Source organism: Dama dama, chromosome X (assembly GCF_033118175.1).
Source record: "Dama dama isolate Ldn47 chromosome X, ASM3311817v1, whole genome shotgun sequence".
NCBI classification, from domain to species: Eukaryota; Metazoa; Chordata; class Mammalia; order Artiodactyla; family Cervidae; genus Dama; species Dama dama.
In genome coordinates, this window is record NC_083714.1 from 72,204,198 (window position 1) to 72,216,141 (window position 11,944).

An 11,944-nucleotide genomic window follows, 5' to 3' on the forward strand; every position below is an offset into this window, starting at 1 on the left:
TCATGTAAAAAGTGTTTTTTATAAAACATTTATATGATTATAAAATTTTATAAATATAAGATAAAGTAATGTATTTTATTATGTGTTTATATCACAACAAAATTAGCATGCTAAACTAAAATACATTTACAATATTTGTTTTTCTCTCTCTGACTTACTTCACTTTGTATGACGGACCCTAGGTCTATCCACATCTCTACAAATGACCCAATTTTGTTCATTTTAATGACTGAGTAATAAATATTACACTGTATATATGTACCACATCTTCTTTACCCATTCATCTGTTGATGGACACTGAGGTTGCTTCCAATTCTTAGCTATTGTATATTAGTATATGTATGTGGAATCTAGAAAAATGGTAGAGATTAACCTATTTTCAGGGCAGAAATGTAGACACAGATTTAGGGAATGGACGGGTGAACACGGGGGTAAGGGGGATGAATTGGGAACTTGGGATTGACCTATGTGCACCGACACGTGTGTAACAGGTAACTCATTGGAACCTGCTGTATAGTGCAGGGAGCTCAGCTGGTGCTCCATGGTGACCTAAATGGACGGGATTGGGGGTGAAGTGGGAAGGAAGCTTAAGAGGAAGTAGATATATGTATACATATAGCTGATTCAATTTGTTATACAGCAGAAACTAATACAACATTGTAAAGCAACTATACCCCCAATTTAAGAAATGCATTTAGCATTCTCAAATGTCCTATCAAGCATATGTAAAAGTCTTTCAGTTGTGTCCGACTCTTTGTGACCCCATGGACTATGTACAGTCCATGGAATTCTCTAGGCTAGAATACTGGAGTGGGTAGCCTTTCCCTTCTCCAAGGGATCTTCACAACCCAGGGATCGAACCCAGGTCTTCCTCATTGCAGGCGAGTTCTTTACCAGATGAGCTACAAGTGAAATCCAGTCCTTCTATTTTGCAGAGGGAGAGGGACATAAATTTTTATAAAGTAGACAAAAACAATGACAATAATAGCGATAACTTTTAATGAGGTGTTTCTAGAGTAAATGACACAATCAAATGAGACAGTAAAGCTTGCAGGTACCAGGAGGACATTGCTTGCGTTCTCAAGGAGTTTCAAATCAGTTGCCTTAGTGTGGCAAGTCAAATAACAGTGCAAACCTTTAATTCATAAGGTCATCAATACATAATGAATTATACCTTTTGGTTTTCATCACAATCATCTAAAAAGGGAGAATTCCCTGAAGAAGGACAAGAAGAAGCATAATGTGTAGTGTTGTTTTTGGATACTGGGGCCTAAACCTCAAGCATAACAGATTGAGTTGAAGCTGATACCTCAGAAGTATAAAATTCACACCAAACATATTGTACACATCCATTCTGATTTGTTTCTGTCCTTCATGTTAATACCCTCACTCTTTCTCTGGTTCCTCTGTTGTCAAGAGCCCTGGTCCTAGTATCTCTGTTCTAAAAATTCCAGCATCTTTTCTTAGTTGAAGTCCTGGTTATTAAAATCTATTTTATTATCAATATATAAGATATTGTATTAGTTATATATAATTAATGTATAATATTTATTATTAATAGTACTAATGCTAATACTAATATCAGCAGCCACTGACATTTAATAGGTGGCTCTTATATATCAAGGCACATTTGCATATATTATTTCATTACATCCTCACAACTTTCAGGAAAAATAGGTATTATTTTGATCCCAATTTTACAGTTTGTGAAGACTCTCAAGAGTCTTCTCCAACACCACAGTTGAAAAGCATCCATTATTCAGTGTTCAGCTTTCTTTATACTCCAACTCTCACATCCATACATGACTGCTGAAAAAACCATAGCTTTGACTAGATGGACATTTTTTCGAAAAGTACTGTCTCTGATTTTTAATATGCTGTCTAGGTTGGCCACAGCTTTTCTTACAAGGGGGAAGTGTCTTTTAATTTCATGGCTGTAGTCACCATGTGCAATGATTTTGGAGCCCCCCAAAATAAAGTCTGCCACTGTTTCCACTGTTTCCCCATCTATTTGCCATGGAGTGATGGGACCGGATGCCATGATCTTAGTTTTCTGAATGTTGAGTTTTAAGCCAACTTTTTCACTCTACTCTTTCACTTTCATCAAGAGGCTCTTTAGTTCTTCATTTTCTGCCATAAGAGTGGTGTCATCTGTGTATCTGAGTTTATTGATGTTTCTCCCAGCAATCTTGAGTCCAGCTTGTAAGTCTGGCATTTCTCATGATGTACTCTGCATATTAGTTAAATAAGCAGGGTGACAATATCCAACTTTGATGTACTCCTTTCCCGATTTGGAGCCAGTCTGTTGTTCCATGTCCAGTTCTAACTGTTGCTTCCTGACCTGCATACAGATTTCTCTGGAGGAAGGTAAGGTGGTCTGGTATTCCCATATCTTTCAGAATTTTCCACAGTTTGCTGTGATCCAAACAGTCAAAGGCTCTGGCATAGTCAATAAGGCAGAAGTAGATGTTTTCCTGGAACTCTCTTGTTTTCTCCATGATCCAACAGATGTTGGCAATTTGATCTCTGGTTCCTCTTCCTTTTCCAAATCCACCTTGAACATCTGGAAGTTCATGGTTCACGTATTGTTGAAGCCTGGCTTGGAGAATTTTGAGCATTACTTTGTAAGGGTGTGAGATGAGTGCAATTGTGCAGTAGTCTGAACATTCTTTGGCATTGCCTTTCTTTGGGATTGGGATGAAAACTGACCTTTTCCAGTCCTGTGGCCACTGCTGAGTTTTCCAAATTTGCTGGCACATTGAGCAAAGCACCTTCTCAGAGTCATCTTTTAGGATTTGAAATAGCTCAACTGGAATTCCATCACCTCCATTAGCTTTGTTTACAGTGATGCTTCTTAAAGCCCGCTTGACTTTGCATTCCAGGATGTTGGGCTTCGGGTGAGTGATCACACCATCCTGATTATCTGAGTCATGAAGATCTTTTTTGTACAGTTCTTCTGCGTATTCTTGCCACCTCTTCTTTATATCTTCTGCTTCTGTTAGGTCCATCCCATTTCTGTCCTTCATTGTGCCCATCTTTGCATGAAATGCTCCCTTGGTATTGCTAATTTTTTTAAAGAGATTTCTAGTCTTCCGCATTCTATTGTTTCCCTCCATTTCTTTGCATTGATTACTGAGGAAGTCTTTCTCATTGGAGAAGGCAAAGGAAAACCACTTTAGTATTCTTGCCTTGAGAACCCAGTCAACAGTATGAAAAAGTGTACAGTATAGTGATTCAGTATGTTCACAAATTATATTGCATTAAATGTTTTTACAAGATAATGGCTATATGAAGTTGGATCTTTACCTTCCACCATTAAAAAAAAAAAATCTCAAAATGAATCAAACCCTAAATGTAAGAGCAAACATGTAAAGCTCTTAGAAGAAAACATAGGAATAAATTTTTGTTCTTTTGCTGAGTATTCTATAGATGTCTAGATGATTTATAGTGTTGTTGTTCTTGATATAAGTCTAGTTGATTTATAGTGTTGTTCAAGTCCTCTGTTTCCTTGCTGATCTTTTGTCTAGTTGTTTTATTTAGTATTGGAAATAGGATATAGATGTTTCCAACCCTTATTAAATTATCATTTTTTTCATTCATTTTTGTTTGAGCCAGATTAACAATTAAAATTCAGGAGCACCATTTCAGGAAGCTCAGAGAACTGTTCCACCCATTAGAAGTCAAGGCACAGTTACATAAGTTTTTTTTGAGGCAGAGAGCTGGACATGAAAGGACAGTACACAATCTAGAATCAAATGTTGCTGTGACCCCTTACAAGATCAAGTAGGAATGTCATCTTTTAAGGAGTTGCCCTGTTGGTGCTAAGACAATGTTGCTCTTTATGGTTGAGCAGGTATTTCTGTTGATCAGGGAGGTCTGGCCAATGCATAATGCAGATACACAATGCACAGTAGGAGGAAGAGAGGAAACCAAAAGACAGAGAAAAAAAAAATATGTTTAAATTTTTGTCTTGCCATCAAATATAAATTTTATTTCACAAGTACATATATAGCTGTTATATCTTTAAATATATTAACTTTTTATCATTATAAAATGTCTGTCTATATCTCTAGTGAAATTTGGCATTTTAAAGTCTTTTGTGTGTGATATTATTAACAGTATAGTACATCCACTCCAGTTTTCTTGCATTTGCTATTTCTGTGATATCTTAAAGTATCCTTTTACTTTCAATCTGTTAGTATCTTTGAATATAAAGTGTGTCTCATGTACACTTAGTTCATTATTTTTATATGTCTTATAATTTCTCCTTTTTGATTAGATTGTTTATTCGCATTTAATATTATTAATAAGACTGGATTTACATCTGCCATATTACTTTTGGTTTTCTTTGTGTCCCGTGGTTCCTTTTGCTAACCTATTTCTCCTTTGCTGTTTTTCTTTTCGCTAAGTGAATATTTATTGCATTTTTTCTATTCCAGAATGGCTATTTGGTTTTTCTTGGTAATTTTTACTTTTTTATTGATGTTCCTTATTTCATGCAACATTATCATCATATGCTCTTGTTTCTTTAACCAAGCTTTCCTTTAGTTCTGTGAACATATTTATTTAGTGGTACTTTGAAATCTTTCTCTGTCTTTGAGTTTGTTATTGTCATTTGCTTGTTTATTTATTTAGTGACTAGCTGGACTGTTTGGGGAGTATTTTAGTGAAATTTCTCCCTCACCCCCTCCATGCCATCTAGACACACATGGTATTGTCTCTGAAGTTGCTTCTCAGGAAGAAACAGCATAACGATAGTCAGCCCTGATGGCAATGGTACTGATAGGTCTGTCTTCTAAGCATTCTATAACCACACACAGCTGTTACACTGCATTAATTGCTGGTTGATTGCTATATTCTTTACAATAAGGCCCTGAGGCATAGAGTCCGCTACAAAGTAGTCACATAGTGACTTCCTGTGAGGATTGTTTTCTGAGGTCAAAATCTGCTACTTGTTCTCATACCAGGAGTGCTCCTCTCAGTCATTTTACTCCTCTGTTGTGTCCTGCAAGCCTACAGTCTGGGCTTTGCATTCCCGGCAGCCTGGCCTGTGGAGGCCAAGTTGTCCGAGGGTGGCTGGTCGACCTGGTTGCGCATCTGGGCTTCACATTTAGATCCATAAATCTCCTCCCAGTTGCTTTTCACTACAGCCTCAACTGCGCTTGAGAGCACCTCTAGATTCAAACTTCTTCAAGCTCTGTTTCAAATGAGGTTAGTTCTTTAGAGAAGAGATTAGGAACTGTTTTACAATCTGCTTCTCCCCCTAGGTAAAATCTCAGAATCTGGCAGTGTCAACCTTTTTTCTGAGTGACATGCCCCCACTACCCGCCGCCCTTTCTTGGAGCTAAGCGCTCAGTGGAGAAAGTAGCCTGAAATCCTCTCGGTTTACCACTGCAGCCCCCCAGGTTTCTCCGTCCATGAGGATTCTCTAGGCAAGAATACTGGTGGGTTACCATGCTCTGCCTCAGAGGATCTTCCTGACCCAGGGATTCAACTCAGGCCTCCCCCATTGCAGGCGGATTCTTTACCAACTGGGGCTTCCCTGATAACTTAATTGGTAAAGAATCCGCCTGCAATACCGGAGACTCCAGTTCGATTCCTGGGTCAGGAAGATCCACTGGCGAAGGGATAGGCCACCCACTCCAGTATTCGGCCTGGAGAATTCCATGGGCTGTATAGTCCATGGGGTCGCAAAGAGTTGGACGACTGAGCGACTTTCACTTCACTTCTTTACTGTCTGAGCCACCAGGGAAGCCCAAGAATACTGGAGTGGGTAGCCTATCCCCTTCTCCAGGGGAACTTCCCTAGCCAGGAATCGAACCTGGGTTTCCTGCATTGCAGGCAGATTCTTTACCATCTGAGCTATCAAGGAAGCCCGGGTTTGCTTCTACTTGTGTGAAACTACTGCCCCACCAGTTAGGGGAGAGCTGTATGGGGTCTGGAATTTTCAGCATGTCCTGTGCAAGGTTCCATTCCACGAGTAGCAGAAGGAAGCCCCTACCTTTTGACTGAACTCACTTGAGTCTCAGCAACCAGCAGCTGGGGACAGGATAAGAAAAGCTGATGCTCTTTTCCTTCTGGAGAGAAAAGTCTGGGCTGAGAGCTGGAAGAGAGAGAGCCTTTTGCTTTTGGCTGCAACAGTCTGAAATAGAATCTTTGCCTCACTTAGCTGGGAGTTGGGAGAAAGGGAGCAGTTGTGGTATGAATATCACAGATTCCTGTCTTTCCCCCGACTTTTCTTGGTGGTTTAGTCGCTAAGTTGGGTCTGACTCTTGTGACCTCATTGAATGTAGCCCACCAGGCTCCTTTGTCCAGGAATTTCCCAGGCAAGAATACTGGAGTGGATTGCTATTTCTTTCTCCCCAGGATCTTCTCAACCCAGGAATCAAACCAGGGTCTGCTGCATGAAGGTGGACTCCTGCACTACAGGCAGATTCTTTACCAACTGAGCTATGACTTTTCTTAGACAGTCTTGAATAGACATATCTTCATTTTCTGTTTGTCCTTAGGACCACTTCCAGAAGCTTTAAATGGTTATATGTGTTTTTAAAATATTTTCCACCAGATTCAAAGGACAGCGCATCAGCTGAGTTTCTTAGGCTGTCATGCTGGGACTCAATCTAAGTGCTAATGACCTTTAGCCTTTAGAAGAGTGGATTCTTTTGCTCTTCAACTTACTCCTAAACGTAATGGATTTTACACAAAAAGGTAATGTTTCATTATGCATTTTATTGTAATGGTCATAGAATGAAGCAAAATAAAAGCTTTGCTTTTTTTTTTTTTAATTTATGGTAGGAAATCGCTTTCCATTTTGTTGACATAATTTGTAGTAAAATAATTCCTACTGATATATGAAAACCAAGTTCTGTTCTCAGAGCCAAAGAATGAATTCCACAAACTCTCAAACACTCACACAGGCAAAGTTTATTTTAGAAGATAGAGATACAACACTCACAGCATAGACACTGAGAGGGGGTGAAGAGCCCCAAAAAGGCGAGGATTACATCAGTTTATATCTTTACTAATATTGATCTGTATATTTTTGTTGGCTCGTGATTTTAATATGTCATTTTTCACCAATCAGTTTGAATGCTGTAATGTCCAGTTTGTCATTTCTATGGCTTTTCTGGATCCCCCAGTTTCTCAGCTTCTCCAGATATTGCGATGCCATCCCTCAACCCTGTCTCAAGACCCCAGACCATTATTTAGGGACCAAATGTATGTTTAAGAGCTAGTGGTCTTCTTGGCTTTTTTTTTTTCTTGATAAACTGGACAGCAGTTAATAATTGTATTGTCCTGAGTCTAAACTTTTTATGACCCTCCAGACCAGGGAAGCATTCCTCTGAATGCCTGGAAAGTGGAACAAAGAGTGAGATGCTTACTTGAGGAGATTAAAAAAAAAAAATCGAAATTAAAAAAGGAACTAAGGTCTCAGAGTCCTATACTGTCTAGCAATTTCTGCCTCACTACTATCCTACAAAGGAGAAGGCAGTGGCAACCCACTCCAGTACTCTTGCCTGGAAAATCCCACAGACAGAGGAGCCTCGTAGGCTGCAGTCCATGGGGTCACAAAGAGTCAGACATGACTGAACGACTTCATTTTCACTCTTCACTTTCATGCATTGAGAAGGAAATGGCAACCCACTCCAGTGTTCTTGCCTGGAGAATCCCAGAGATGGTGGAGCCTGGTGGGCTGCCATCTATGGGGTTGCACAGAGTCGGACACAACTGAAGGGACTTAGCAGCAGCAGCAGCAGCACTATCCTAAAATGTGCAAAGTAGTGTGTTGAATAGTGTTTTTGCACTCTAGTGGTTAAATCAAGAATGGATTACCATTCTTTCATTTATCATTGACAAAATAGGTAGTGAGTGCATATTATAGCCAAAAAGTAGTGTAGGATCTAGGTTTAACCTCAAAATGAAAATAGACATGATTTCTGCCAGCAATAGCATTAGCATTAAATTCAAAGAAAAAATCTGCCAGTTACAAAACAGTGTGATAAATAGTTATGATAGGCAAACAAGCTCACATGAATGTCACCTAACATATAGTAAACAAACAATTCACAGAGAGTGATACAAATGAGGGAAAAAAGCATGAGCAAATGTATAATCTTAATTGTAATAAAGTAAATGCAAATAAAAATAATATGATACCAACTTCCAGTCTGAACAAAATGGAGTATTTTTGGACTGAATTCTGCAGGCTTGCAAGCCCTGTACTTGCCCAGCTTCAAGACTGAAGGAAGAGCCCGGAGTCAGCAACAGAGATAACGATACTTTAATAGATAGGACATCTTACACGTACTCTGGAGCAAAAGGGTCCAGGAACAACACCTCCCCATGGAAGGCAGACATGAGCAGGCTGCAGCAGCAGTCATTCTCTGTGAAGGGGGTGGTGGTGGGTAGGAGACTATGAATTATAGGGAGAATTGATGTCAGACCTCATTACCAGGGAAACCAGCAGAGGGGCAAGGCTCTCATAGCCCCTCAGGCTAAGTGCCTTCATGAGTTGAAAGTCTTCCCTTTTTTAAACTATCAATGAGGAGCCATTCTAATCTATAGATTAAAATAATCACTATCTGGTGGTGGGGGGAATAACAAGTATGTAGGTATTTACTGATTAGGCTCCACAGTTAACGGGGAAGGTTGGTCATCCCATAAGTGGGATGTAGGTGAAACAGGGACTGGTTGAGCAGCGGATATTGAGAGAAGCAAACAGTTATCTTGGGTGTCCTGATCATACAGGTAGACCCCTTGTTTCTCTTTCACTAAGTCCACATATAAACCTTGGACATGTACAACAGACAATAAAAAACCTGAAAACACAGTAAGAAAAAGGTGTATCAGTTTGGGACCCCAGGACTGGAAGAGCAACACATCTGAAGGGCATCTTGTACCTTCCTGAGCATCAGAAGAAGGTGCCACAGACCCAGGATTTCTCACCGCAGATCTAGCATTAGAAGACAGCTTAGATAGGCTCACTTCTGCATCAAACAACACAAGACAAGGTGAGCCTGGCACCACCAGCAAGGGGGTATTGATTAAGAAACCTACCAACATTAAGCAGTGAAAGGAAGTGCTATCATTTTTTGCAGAACCATGAATTCCCATCCTCTACTGAGAGATACTGAAGATGTACAGGCAAGAGAGACCTTGCAAAAACAATAAATCCACTGAAAGTCTCCTTGTTCCTATGTATCTGAGATTCTCTTCTTTTTCTCAGAGACACTAGGAAAACTCTGGGGCACAAACAGGAGGACCCTACTCTAACAAGTGGCCTGGCCCAGGAAGCTTTCTCCACCCTCCATGGGCAAAGAGGATCATGCCAAAATAAGAATCCAGCTAGTTTCCATCCTACAGGCCCCAAACTCCCTTCATTTGCTGGGAGACAAGGTAGCTGGCAAGCACAAGGGACAGGAAATACCCAGATATAGTTAATGGCAATTCCCAGAAAATCTCTTTGTTCATGTGAGTCTGAGACTTCTCTTCTCCATCCAAAGACATAAGGTCAGCTGGAAGGCACTGTGAGTATTATCTTGCACAATCATAGTATTACCAGGGAAGCCTCTTCATCCTAGGGGACCTATGATTTCCTTTTCTCACTGACAGACACCCGGTGGCCTGACATGATGAAAACCTTTCTGCCCCTTTAGACATCACTAACATAGACAATAGGGACCCTTGTAGCATCATATTAACTGAGCAAAACAAAATAATACCACAAGGTCTCTGAAAATTAAAAACAACACTAGAGCTGCAGCCCATAAAAGTAGACCATAATAGTATGTTTAACAGTGAAAATGTGATGAAGTAAAAGATTTAAATAGAAGCCAGTGTCTCTGATAACATAGAGAAGAAATGTAAAACTGATCAGAACTAAGAAAATTACAATAAGACAATCAAGTAATGCCAACATTTAGATGAATCATATATTGATAACTGTTATATTATCTGATGATTTTGAAACTGTCATCATAAAAATGCTTCAGCAATCAATTATGAATTCTCTTGAAATGAATAAATAAAAAAAATATAATGACAAAGGGAAAAAAACCTGCTTGGATGGACTTTAAGAGGAAAGAATCAGTGAACTCGAGAACAGATTAAAATAATTCACTACTCTAAACAGCAGAGAGAAAGCAGACTGAAAAAAACAAAAACAAAAACAAAAACGGAACAGAGCAGCAGTGTCCTATCGGACAATAACAAAAGATCCAATATTTACATCATTGGAATCTGCAAAAGAGGGGAAAAACAAAGGTCTGAAAGAAAATATAGAGAAGTAGTGGATTGAAGCATTATTGCTGAGAAGCAATAACTTATAGATTCAAGAAGGTAACTGAACTCTAATAGGGTAAACTCAAAGAAATTCACATACCTGTATAATAATTAGACTTCTGAAAATGAAAGAAAACTAAAGACAAACAAGTTTAATAATCTTGAAAGTATCCAGAAAAAAATGATACATTACTGATAGAATACCAATGCTAACAACAGTGGATTTCTCATCAATAAATCATCAAGGCAAGAAGTAAAGTGTTACAATTGCCTTGCAGTACTGAAAGAAAAGAACTGTTAACCCTGAATCCTATATTCAGTGAAACTTTACTTTGCTAATGAAGGGGAAACAAACACATTATCAGATTAAGGAAAACTAAAATAATGTGTCTTTAGGATACCTATCTTTAAAGGCTACAATAAGTTTGTCAAAAGGAAAGGAAATTATATTTTTAGAAAAATCTAGAGATATTAAGAAGGAAGAACAAAGGAAAGATTGTAAATATGGATACATAAATGACTTACTGTTTTTCTTACAGATTTTCTAAATAAAATCAATGATATTTAAACATGGGGAAGGTAAAGGAACCTAAATGGAAGTGAGATTTCCATACTCTAATCAAAGTAGTGAAATGTTGATATCAGTAGATTGTTATACACTTATATTGTAATACCCAAAGCAATCACTATGAAAAGTGTACACTCAAAAATAATATAAATAAATGAGAAAGAAAAAAAAAAATACGATGCTTAAAGGAACATGTGAGGGGAACTCTTCACAGATCTCAAGACTTCATTCTCTGAATAGCTCTCTCCTCTTGATACTGTATCCTGTGAATTCTAGTAGACTTGATATCTTCAAATTTTCATTTCTATTTCCTTAACTCAGGGAGAATACCAGGCTTCCCCTGAGTTCCTTCTCCCTGTAACATGGACTTGTTAGGTAATTAGAATAGGAAAAAGGAGTCCAGAATGGAGGTGGCTAAAAGACAAAGAAGGGAAAAGCCTTGAAAATAGAACAAAGGAAGGTCCGAGGACCAGAGTGAGAACCTCAGGTAAAAAGAACAGCACTCCTGGCTAGCCCAATTTATATAGGGCAGGCTCAGCTGCTAAGTCACTTCAGTCGTGTCCAACTCTGTGTGACCCCATAGACGGCAGCCCACCAGGCTCCTCTGTCCCTGGTATTCTCCAGGCAAGAGCACTGGAGTGGACTGCCATTTCCTTCTCCAAGGGCAGGCTCAGGGGGAGGAGGAAAAACATATAAAAAGATGAGCCAAAATTGGGCTGGGGGGCTTCTCTTCTGCTCGTATATTTTGGGTCAGTCCCCCTCACACCTTGGGGATGTATTTCCCTTTGCTTTCTAAATAAAACTGAGCTGTAACATAGAGCTGTAACACTGGTCCATCCGAGGAAATTGCATGGAGCTGTAACACTGGTCCATCTGTCACTTCATATTTTTGCTGTGGCAAGACAGCATCAAGGAAATTACAAATTCCACCGACATCTATTATGCAATTTCTCAGATTTAACCTGGCTGAAACAACCTTGGCTCAGTCCCGTGAGGTGGAGACCAAGCACAGCAGAAGCCCAACTCAGCGAAAGCTCCCGCGGTGGAAGTGGAACACAAAGAAAACCCAGCGCAGGGGAAGTGACAAGAAACCCA